This window comes from Pogonomyrmex barbatus, unplaced genomic scaffold, assembly GCF_055798465.1.
Source record: "Pogonomyrmex barbatus isolate J1 unplaced genomic scaffold, ASM5579846v1 scaffold2, whole genome shotgun sequence".
Lineage (NCBI taxonomy): Eukaryota > Metazoa > Arthropoda > Insecta > Hymenoptera > Formicidae > Pogonomyrmex > Pogonomyrmex barbatus.
Window position 1 is genome coordinate 20,503,443 of NW_028297116.1, and position 12,322 is coordinate 20,515,764.

Below are 12,322 nucleotides of genomic sequence, written 5' to 3' on the forward strand. Positions count from 1 at the left end.
GTATCACATTATATACTTGTATAACGAAATCTCTCACGGTCAGGTCTGTCTAGCAGAACAGTTACTGCACGCTCATAGCAATTACTTGGGTAATCATCACGATCGAGCGATATCCTAATTAGCTCGGAACTTATGATTAAAGACCCTTCGCTAGTTGGCATAATGCTCATACTACACGTGATTCCAACTCTTGCGCAATATTAACTTACACATTAAATATGTATTGTCATTAAAGAAACATAATTATTTGAATAAATTATTTAGGTAATATTTTAAAATTATATTTTTTGTAAAGAATTTTTTAAATAATTTGAAATTAAATGTTTTTTAACAAAATTATTATTTTTACAATAATTTAATTTTTATCTTTACAATTAATTGTTAAAAATTATAAATTTATCCATGCAATAACTATTTAAAATTTAATAAGAAATAAGATTTTAATATTGATTTGTATCTTTAAAATTTGGTTTTCTAAAACTCTTTTCAATTACTTACAATTAATCAATTACTTACAAAAAACCTATTTCTATTTTTCTATTTTTTCTAACATTTCGGTACTTTGAAAGAAAGTTATTTCCATAGTTATATAGTTATATAGTTAAACATAGTTAGAAGATGAAATATCTTGTATATCATTTTAATTTGTATATCGACAAACTGCTCAACAAATTGCTCGAAATATGAGGATATTATTCATGTTAATTCTACGTTATCGAAAATGAATAGAATAACACGCATAATTAAATATGATAATTGCAATCGAATATTCAATTAAACATTCCGAAGTCCTGGATATACACTTTGTCTGCACGATTATGTCGCTCTATTAATTTACACGCCTTTCATTATATATATATATATATATATGTATATATACAGGCACAATCCAGCTTCTGTCATAAGTGACAGGATTCATAGAATTGCACAATAAATCATTTCTATAATAAGTGATAGAATTTATAGAATTGCATAATAAATCAATGTTGTATCAATATCAATCTTAATAAATAAAATATATATTTTTAAACCTATAATTTTAATGTATAATACAATTCTATCTTTGCAAAGATACAAATCCATTCCGCGAGTTGCAATAATTTCGATATCGTAGCATAATTTTAAGAACAATGTCTGAATCATCAAATTGTGAAATTCCTCGGGACGTATATATATTCAAGGCGAATATACTTTCAAAAACTGTAATAGGTTGAAAGATTTGAGCTGTCGGTGTAATTTGTACAAAATAATGATTAACCATCTGTATCATAAGAGCAATGTGACTATATACTGTCTCTAATATTCTTTATATGAGCGTGAAATGATTGCGTTTACGTGCGTTTAAAAATTATGCACGCACCATATAACGACCTTGGTCTCTATACATACACCCATTATTAGCCCCGTATGCTTATATGTGTGGGAGAAATTCTATATCTAAATGTTTGAAAAATTACTGGTAACTTGATTAATTATTAATTGAAAGATCAAGGATCGCCGTACATGGATCACGTGCATGGGCGTTTATAATTCTTCGTACGATCTAAATTAATATCTTTGCATCTTGATACATGTATCTTTAACGATTACTATATTAATAGAAAATTGGTGTCGATGGCCATAACGTATATGTTCTAGGAAAAACTACAGTACATTCGGATACATTCGAATTTTTTAGTGCTAATAAATCCTATACAAAAAGATACTGATTTAGAATTGAATTTCATAATGAATTTATATGTATAATTATATACAATAAAATTTTTTTGTAAATATTTTTATTGTATTAAAGTAAACTTTAATTAGATTTTTTATCAAAGATAATTTATTCTGCGATCGGTAAATCATTTTATGTCTCCATGTAACTATTAATAAAAATGCTCTAATAGTATATTAAACATTTTAAATATTTATATCCTTGTGCGATAAATATTTAATTGACAACATAATGTTAATTAGATCGGTTTTATGTAAATCACTTCATGTGCGAAACCTATACTCCACTTGATAATCACTGGTGACATTCGCTCGTGTCATTGCGTGACAGTTAAAGAATGAGAGCATGCAAAAACTACGTTGAAAAATGAAATCATTCTCTGCACCAAATATCCTGACTATTGTTTTTGTCAGACAAATGGCCATTAGTGACATAAAGGCACAATGTAGAACAAGGGCAGATGCATTGCGTCACTGCACTTCCTACTTCTGAAATACCGTAAAAGCAGAATTGAATAATCTTTCATAACGGAAAAGCAACAGCCTCCCAACGAGGCTAATCTAAGGTCGATTACTTCGCCATACGCCTGCATTTATCTGACTCATAAAGGCAAAGTAGAAGTCTATCGACCCAGAAAGTTTCCTTCCTTAAACTTTGAGCTACATCAAAATCAATACATAATCAATTAGAATTATTAATTATAGTTATAAAAGAATTTTTTTTTCTTACGGCCTGAGATATAAAAGTTCTTTAATGAAGCAAGATTTTCGAGTGACCTTAACGAATTAATTTGTATCGACAAATCTGTAATGTATATTAAAATCAATAAATATTATGCACTCTCCGTTGAACGTTTTCCTCTCATCAATTACTTGTCGTCTACCAGTTTTTCACAAGAATGTATAAAACATCGTGCTAAGAGATAATGTATCTTCGAGTCCATTAATTCGCGATATGCAATTTCAGACTCGATTTTTCCATAATAAACGAGAACTGGCCGATAAGTCGTCATTAGCCGTATCGCAACGCGCTAAGCTATAAAAATTATTCTGCAGACCACACCTGCGATGCAAGGCCAGATTTTTATCTGACTGTTAGTGTGTCAGCTCGTGGGATTTATTTTGCCACTCCTACGCGATTATGCGTTTTCCATGCACGTCATGATTTTCCGAAATCATATGTTATCACGAACATATGCGTTCCAGATATCAAACTGCTGTATCAACTGTCACAGATGAAACATATAAATAGTTTTAAAACATACGACGTTTACCTATCGAAATTATATAACTTTAATCGTTAAACGGAACAACAAGATATATATCAGTAAAAAAATAAAATTTTTACATGTATTAGTTTTATGTACATTTAATTTTATAATATTTTTATTTTACAAAATTCTATATTTTTTATAAAAAAATCATAAAATATAACTAATTTTTAAATTTGTTCCTCACATAAAAAAACATGACATAATATTATTTTGTAACTGTTTTTAATATGGATATACATAATTAGATTAACAAATGAAAATGATAAAAAATATGTTACTTTCCTCGTATAAATATGTTTTTTTGTTAAATATTAATTATTATTCTGAATATCAATAATTGTTAAGGAAATCGGATTAAATGTTATTATGCATTGTTGAGAATATCCATAGAGGCTGGATATAGTTTCTACTTCCATACACATCACACGTAGAACAAGGATATGGTTTTAACGACATCCATCATAATGCCGTCGTTGTGCCGTTGTGCGCGTGCCAGTAATTTATTGCGACAGGTTTGATATATCATATTTTTCTTTCTAACTACATACTTCTTCATGTAACGTAATTAAATTTTATGTATGTATGTATATATATATATATATATATATATATATATATATATATACAATGTGTGTGTGTGTGTGTGTGTGTGTGTGTGTGCGCGCGCGCGCGCGCGTGTGTGTGTATAAAATATATTATATATTTATATATTATATTTACACTTTCACATTTTAAGATTAAAAAAAACGAATCGTTCCTAGTGGTCATAATAGAATCCATGACAGCATTAATAAATGCACATATATATCAAAATCAAGGTTATCTTTTAAACCGACATGGACTGTTTAGGATAGAAAGTTTTTATTATAATCCAATAAAAAATAGCAGTAACCTATTTTATAGCAAGCTGAAATCATCATTGTAATATAAATGTGTGTGTGTAATATAAATTTATTTATAAACATTTCATGAACCTTCATGCAGGAATAAAAGATTAATAAAATATTTATTTTAAGTATTAATATTATAACAATTTCTAAAATAAAATGTATATTAAAATTATTTAGTAATTCTTTTATTAAATAATCTTGCGCTTTCTTTTATCTCTTATTATGAGGACGATTGTTCTTGTTCATCCAACTAAGCCAGACTGCGAGAGTAGTTTTCGTGGAGATTTAACATCCCTCTTCTGCCGCTTATGCCATATTTCGTCCATTTCTTCCAACCCCTTTTCACGAGAGCCGGAGAGCTTTCTGGTCACGCCGGTAACCCATTTCCCGAGCTTTTACGCTGGCCGCGACCTGGTTATTTAAAGACTGTGACGCATTTTTATCGTGTCTTCAGTTTCACAGAGAGATAATCGTGACTATGCAGGACAAATAAAAATAAAAACATTTTGTTTTGGCAATAATATCGAGGCAATTATATAAATTCGAAACTTTTTAAAGATAAAATCACATTATAAAACATGGAAAAGTTATCTATACTTTGAAATAAAGTAAAAACTGAAGAAAACACTTTTAAGATGTCTGTACAAATTTGTAAGATTTAATAAGATAAAGTTAAAAGAGGTCAAAATATTATTAAGTTAAATCAATGTACAAATATCGGTAAATTATTTGACATTAACTCGCGTTTAAACCAACAATTAAATCGGAAATAGACCTGCAGACTATGTTACGCATGCTAACCGGTGCCGACGGCACTCCAATCGAATGCAACGGTAGCATTCCAAAGTCGAGATTTTTTTTTTTTTATTATCGACACGGCAAGAACCATACTCGTAGGACTTACATACTAGGAAATGAATGTAACTAGGAATGTAACGTACGTTTTTGTGCTATCTGCTGATCGCACTCGTTGCATTCGACTTGCAGCATCGTGATTCGTTTTTTATACATTTTATGGAAACGAGTGGACATAGTGTAATGCAGATCCGCGATAGAAAGGAGCGATTTCCGCGTCGTTTTTAGCAAGATTTAGAGAGATACTGAGGCAGAGGAGGTACCACGAGTGACGCGGGGAAAGAAAATGCGAGCGAATGCAGCGCGCGCGTACACATGTGAACCAATTGCCGTTACACCATTTTTTATCCCCAGTCGCGATAGCATTAACAATTCTAATCAGATTGCCACAATATCACGTGCCGGAGGCCTGCCGCAATCGCGGCCAATGGTGGACTCGCATGTAGGAGGAAAATCGTCGGCGTGACGTCCGATCGAACGAAAGAGAAGAAAAAAATTATCTGCCTTTGCTACAATCTATTGAAGAAAACGACGCTTATGCATTAATGCAAAAATAACCGCTTCGAACTGACTTTTATCGATGTCGTGGTCGATATTAGTCGTGGTCGCGAAATTACGTGATCCTCGGAGGAACGAGGTAATCCGCCGTCGCGTCCCTCTCCGTCGACGACTCCCTCGGGATGTCGCGAGCGGAGAATCCGCGATGGGATTCCGCGAAGAAGTAGTAAAAGTAAGCGGATTTTCTTATGGATTCGTTTTATTCGCATTCCTGTGCAATTAAGCTTACCCGCCTCCCCTTCACGTGAACGTAACATGATCATCACGATGACAAAAAAAAAATTAATTTTTATAGTCTCTCGTTTGCGCCACGTGTTAATTTGTCATCATCGTATTTAGCAGATTCGTATTCGGAAATAGATGATTTTTTAACAGTCAATATTATTAATTATTAATTTTATGGTAAATATCAATATTTCATTTTGCTACTCGAAAAATTTGTATGTCTTATTATTTCACAAGATCTTTATGCTAAAATATTCATTATTTTTAATATAAAATTATCCATAATTCATTTTAGTGATATTTTTATGTAGATGTAATTTTCTTAACTTTGTATTCACGCATAAATTATTGTCAGTTATTCTGTTGTCACATCTCTATATTACAATCTGAAAAATATTTATATAATATCGTGATTTGTTATTATTAAGAGCAATATTATATACATTGTTAAATGTTGTTCCGGCTAAAGAGTTATACCGGTACAGTTTTCCTTAAAAAGACTAGAACATTTATAGCATGATTCCATAGAAGTCTTCAAATAGAAAAAATTTTGACAAAAATAAAACTTATTTTCTTAATATTAATATAATTTGCTTAAATAAATAATTTAAATATAAATATATAATTTAATATATAATTTATTCGTAGCAAAACCAATATTTAAATCAAGATTATTATATAAACAATCAACGTATATTATTTATTTGCATAATAAACTTTAAATAAATAAATATATATATATATATTCTTCCTGAAAAATCTAGTGCATAAAATAAAAAAAAATTTTTATTTTGAAAATTTAACATATTTATAATATATTTTTTACATGTATACATATATAAATTTAACGTATTTATAATATGATATATAATATAATATATAATATAATACATGATATAACATTAATTATATTTTGATTATATAGTGTATTTTTCAGATAAAGCGATGTTATTTAAACAAACTTCAATATTTGTAGCGTCATCTATCAACTATTATCAGTAACATGTTCATGAGAAAGTTGTAATTTCAACAATCGAACATGTAGAAAATAATATAAAAAATTATCACATACAAAAATTAAAAATTACACAATAAATTTTTTACAATATTAACATTTAAGCTATAGAAAAATTCTTTTATAGAAATATAAACTTTATATATAAAACAAGACTTTAAATTAAGTTTTGTCAATTTCTTAATAATAACACAATATATTTCCATAATCATGTTATATTTACTAGCAAATTATATGTGTAAATTGGTTTCTATATTTAAAATAGATTAAGCAAATATAGCTATATATAAATTTGTATTTTTGTGTATCACAAGATAAATAATAATTATTCACATCATGCGCAAAGTTGTATTAAAATAATGTGTAAAAATATTGTTTCAAAAAACGATTGTTAATTAAATATAATTTTTAGAATTTTTATATTTTAAATAGAATATATATTTGTATAATAATTATTATAAATAAATATAATAAATATAATAATTAATATAATAATTTTTATATTCCTTTTGTAAATCAATGCGAAAAATCTGCTAACATGATTAAACTTTAGTGTTTGTCGGACAGGTAACTGGAATATGCTGACTCAAATGTGATCGATTGTCGATGATGCGATTTATAATGCTACAGTGAGTAAAGTGAATGAGTAAAGTGAATTGAATTTAGTTTAAAAATACAGAATATATTTTAGTACATACAATTACTAGATAAAATAATTAATGGAAAATTTAGTTACAAGAGGTAAAAAAAATAATTTTAAAATATATATTATTTTTAGATTCGACAAAAAAATAGCTTATTTTATAAAAGATAATAAATAAAATTTTTTTTTTAATGTTATTGTAATTGCCAACAAATTAAATATTATACACATAACAAATTAAATAAATATTAAAGATTACTGATCTCTTATGTAAAAATTTTTGCAGTTTGTTATACATTACTGACCAGTCAATAAATATTGTAATTTTATATAAAATAAGATAAATAAAGATAATAAATAGAGATAATAAATAAAATAAGGTAATAAACCAAAACTAGTTAGACACAAAAATAGAATTATGTTTAAAAATAGGGAATAATATATAATAAAAATTTTCTTTTAAGAAAAGATATTAGCTATTTTGTAGCCATTAGTTCTCTAATACAACGCAACGATGAATGTCTGTATTGTTCTAAAAATAAAGAACTGCTTCGTTTGTACATATTGAAAACTGATTTTTTGCATATTTTTTATCGTTTCATATCATTTTATTTTCACTAACTTAATTTTAAGTCTGAAACACTACACGAAATATTGTTTGAACATTTATATCGTATACGTTCCGATTTTTATTTTTTTCAATGTCTATTTATATTATAAATAATTTCCAATATTGAAAATTATATTATAAAACATAAATTGTTAAAAAAAGGGATGGAAAAAGAGAGAATTAATATGCTTTGATTTTTAATATTATTATTAGTTTTCTTATTTGACTTTTAATCGAAAAACTAAAACGATAAAACGCGAGTCAATTTACTATTTCGATATCTCGAAAATCGAACTCCTCGATAAATTTCGAATTGTAAATAGTCACAAAGCGCGTCACAGCATAGATTCACATTCGTATCTTTTTCTCTCTCTCTCTCTCTCTCTCTCTCTCTCTCTCCCCCTCTCTCTCTCTCTGCTTTTCTCGCAATTACCGTCCGAGAGTAAATTTTCCGAAGATCGATCAAATCTCTCGTGAAGATTCTGGTATCATGTCGACCGGTTTGATTCGATGTCGGTAGTGTGAGAAAACGCGTTGCTCGCATGGATTACGTCGACTTGCGGATATCTCGCATGCCGCGCGCGCGCGGCGTGTACAAGCATCAATTATCGCGCGCGTACATCGCCGAAGCGCGCGGAGAGGAGAGTGAAATGGAAGGTGCTTGGTGGGGATGGGAGGAAGCGGCGATCGCGGTCGAACATGGCCGAGGCGGGCGGGTCGGCGGAAATCGTCAGCGGCAATAGAAAACATGGCGGCATTGCGCCGCCGCTGCGTCGAGCGCGAGGTCGGAGTCGCGTGAACGCACGTTTCTCTCCCGTTGCGCGTGTGTACGCACCGTACGTACCGCCCGCAGGGGCGCGCGATCCGCTCGATAGAACCGGGACGGGGGACGACGAGTGCAAACGCGCGATGAGCGCGCGCCGCACCGTGGTGTGACAGCATGTGCAGTGTTTCGTGACGAAAGGAGTCGCCCGTCGCGGCCGAGCCGGGATATCAATCTGCGTCTGGGTAAATAAATCGTTACGGGAATATAACAGTGAACTCTTCAGTCCAAAGTGACAGGTACGCGTCTCAGCAGGGACGTTTCTCTTTCTTTTCTTTTGCCAACGCGTAACGAGCCAGCGCCTCTTTCTTTTTCTCTTTCTCTCTTTCTCCTCATTCCCTCTCGTTCTCTTTCTCTCTCTCTCTCTCTCTCTCTCTCTCTCTTCACGACGTTTTTATCAAATTGCGCGATATCGAGCAACTCTATCATTCGCGCACTTGCGATTCAGCCCTGCGAGTTATTGTCACGCGATGTCATGTGAGCTCGCAGAGTACGGGCGTGTTCTCCGCGCGCCCGCTGTCATATTCAGAGTAAGGGCATTGACATCTAGAGCTCATCGCCCTCGAAAGACGGACTTTTATTTTCGGGGGACACGGCGCTGACTTGTAACGTGTTAATTATCCAGCTGCGTCTATTCGTGCCGGGTAAAGTGGCGGATTGACGGAAGGTTGAGGTAGGCCTTATTACGAACGCGATTTGTCGCGTCACATGAATTTTCGGCGCGATGGCGAAAGTCACGTAACGAGATCGTCCTGGTGCCTGCTGCTAGGCGCTCCCGATTATCGAATTAATATCGTCGTCAATTGTTCTTCATGTTGCGACGCCGCAACCTGTTTGCCGATGCATCTCGTCTCGTGGCGGATTCATATCGAATAGACTCGCCAATAGGTATACGTATTCATTGATACTCCGCTGAATCCAATGAATGATTCGAAGGAGGCATCCTTTTCTCTTTTCAATACAATGCGATTTCGCGAAGATGAAAAAATCTTCACAAAAATAATTTTAGAAAGAAAGAGATAAGATTTGTGGCTGGACGATCTCTATACAAAGACGATAAATTTCGGGGATGACTCGAACTCTATCCAGATTTTCGAAAGTCACCGCTGGAAGGAATAATAACGAAAGAAAGAAAGAAAGAAAGAAAGAGGAGAGAAAGAAAGTGTGTGCGCGTGCGGGGGAGAACGCACGTAGTACGTACACGTGTGCTCAAGCTGGATACATACATTCGTGATAAATAGGTCAGGCGCTCCTCAACATCATGGCCATTGACCCGGGATTCGTCCCGCCGATAAAGAAGAACGTTAATTGTCTGTATTTTTCATTACCTATATACTTTGACGATAGAGGTCACCACATACTCGAGACTCACCTCCGTTCTACTTTTATTTTATTCCTTTGTCTCACCTCTTATCGTGCTCTGATAAGCAACGTTGTTCAAGAGATACTTGGCTTTATGTCGGAATGTTATCTCGAATGAATGCATTTTCTTTCTCTCTTCGGAAAATTCCGTAAAGATGATTGATCCATACAGTTATTTAGTTTTTCGAACCTGAGTCCATTCTTATTTATACCACATTTTTATGAATGATTAGTACAATGAATACTTGAGAAAAAAATGAAAGCAAAAACTTAATTGAAGAATAATAGAAAAAAAAAATAAAAGTACTCATTGACAAGACTCATTGATGAACAAAATAATGAAAGCTAAAACTTACTTTTTAATTTATTTCTTTATTTTAGAAAATCCTTTTAAAAACTAGAACTTGTTGATTATTTCTAAGGATAAAGATATATTTTTGTTTTTAGTTTTGAAACTAAAAATAATATTTTTTTTTGCAAAAAGAAAATTGTTTTTAATGCCAGCGTAGCATTCGATGCTTCTTGTGTTTTTGTAACATGTTAAAAACTAAAACAGAAAATGGAATTTGATATTTGTTACTAAAACAAAGAGAACAGTCAATTTCCGCGGAATATTATCTAACACGTAATTATGCGTGTAATGTGATTTTATATCTCGCCTCGTTGGTGTCATTCACCCTCGTTAATCGTTAAAGTCGCTTACAGTGCGCACTCACACTGCGTGCAGGCTGTTGAACCCTTCAGCAGCGTTGTTAAATTTATCAGAATTAGCTAAGCGTGGTCAACGTCTCGATGTATATTTAAACTTCGTTCAACGATCGCGAGCAGGCAAAACGTCGACCTTGAACCCAAAAACTATATTTGATAACTGTACTGTACGACGATATTCACGTTACCATGCCATTAACTGGAACCGCGAGTTATCTGCGCGGTCCCAAGGTTAATTGCAGCAAATTAAAATGCGGGGCTGAACATAGAAACGATTACTGTGTATATTATTGTGAATCTTATTGTATACGAGTATTAAATGCTTTTATTGGAACGAGATTCAATTTTTTATACATAATTACTCGACTTAAAATGAACTATTTAATTTATTGTTAAATTAATATTTTTACATAGCATTTCTTTATTAAGAGGGTACGCTACACTAAGCTTTAAAAAAATTATTTCTTTTACATTTTTCGAAAGATTGATATTTTAGATTGGTATTAAAAGATCTTAATAGAATTCGAAATATTTCTCGAGTTATATAAGTATAGTAAAAGTATGAGTACCATCTGGTCACCCTAAAATGATCTTTAGACTAATTCATATGCCCAGTCTCATATGTTTAGGTTACAAAATTTTCTTGAGCATGTAGTCTATTGTATTGGTTTCGCCGATTATAGATTCAATATGTTTTTCTCGAAATCATTTTTTTTCAACTAGCGACGTCTATAACTAGAACAATTATAGCTTCAAGTTTTAAGACTAACTTCACATAATGAATCGTTTCAATTAATTAGAGATTTTTTTTAATTCTTAGTTTCTGAAGACAAAATGTTTAAAGATGTCACATTTATTTTATTAACATTTTGAACTTTTCAAATCGCCATATTCATCATTCATCAATCATTCATTCATCAATATCAATCATTTGTATTTGCGAAAGAAAGATTATTTAAAAAATCCATATGCTTAAGTGAAATTACTCTTACATATAATTTTGGAATTTTTAACAATTTTTTATTTCTGATAATTTACAATTTGAGTTCTCTACGTCACAGATGGATCATGTTTTTTTGAACAAGAGTTTATAATGCTGTGCAACATCACTTTATATATTTATATTTTCATAAATAAAAATTCTTAAAATATCTTCAAAATTTATCCAATCAACGTACCAATTAATATTTTTTCCAAAACTTATAGTTATTAAAAAGATTTAAGAAAAGGACTTTTTTAAAACTTTTATTATAGCATATTCTCCTAACGATCGTTGTTTGCATACAGATCTGATATGAAATTTTGAAAACATTATAAGAGGATTACCGTTATTTTATTTTAAAAATTTTATTATACGGCTATTTTATTATACAGCGATAATCGATTCATAAAGCCGAGGTGTGTTTCAACTGAGCACATCGTAAAACTAAACTTCAGTCCAGTAGTTAGATAATTATAGTTAGATAACTATTGAAAATTAATTACTATATTTCCATAAGCTGTTATGTCGTGAACTTCGCTGCACTTCTTTAGTAGAATTGTTTGCCCTCGATAAAGTTCTATATCCTCTTCTACGAACAGTTCGTGTAATAATTTAAGAGACGGCAGATATATCCATTCAAAGCATATACGAACGATCGATC

At 31.5% G+C, this 12,322-nt stretch overlaps 1 protein-coding gene across 2 annotated transcripts in view; it reads left to right on the plus strand.

The window, feature by feature from the left end:
• The first annotated feature begins 8,486 nt into the window (after nucleotides 1–8,486).
• The window catches only part of LOC105430304 (uncharacterized), an 85,272-nt gene continuing 81,436 nt past the window's right edge, over nucleotides 8,487–12,322 (plus strand). The window contains exon 1 of one of the 2 annotated variants that reach the window (XM_089077168.1): nucleotides 8,487–8,848. The gene's annotated coding sequence lies outside the window, so the exon portion shown is untranslated. Of the gene's footprint in view, nucleotides 8,849–8,997; nucleotides 9,283–12,322 lie in introns of those variants that run through there. The other variant, XM_089077171.1, reaches the window with a different exon arrangement.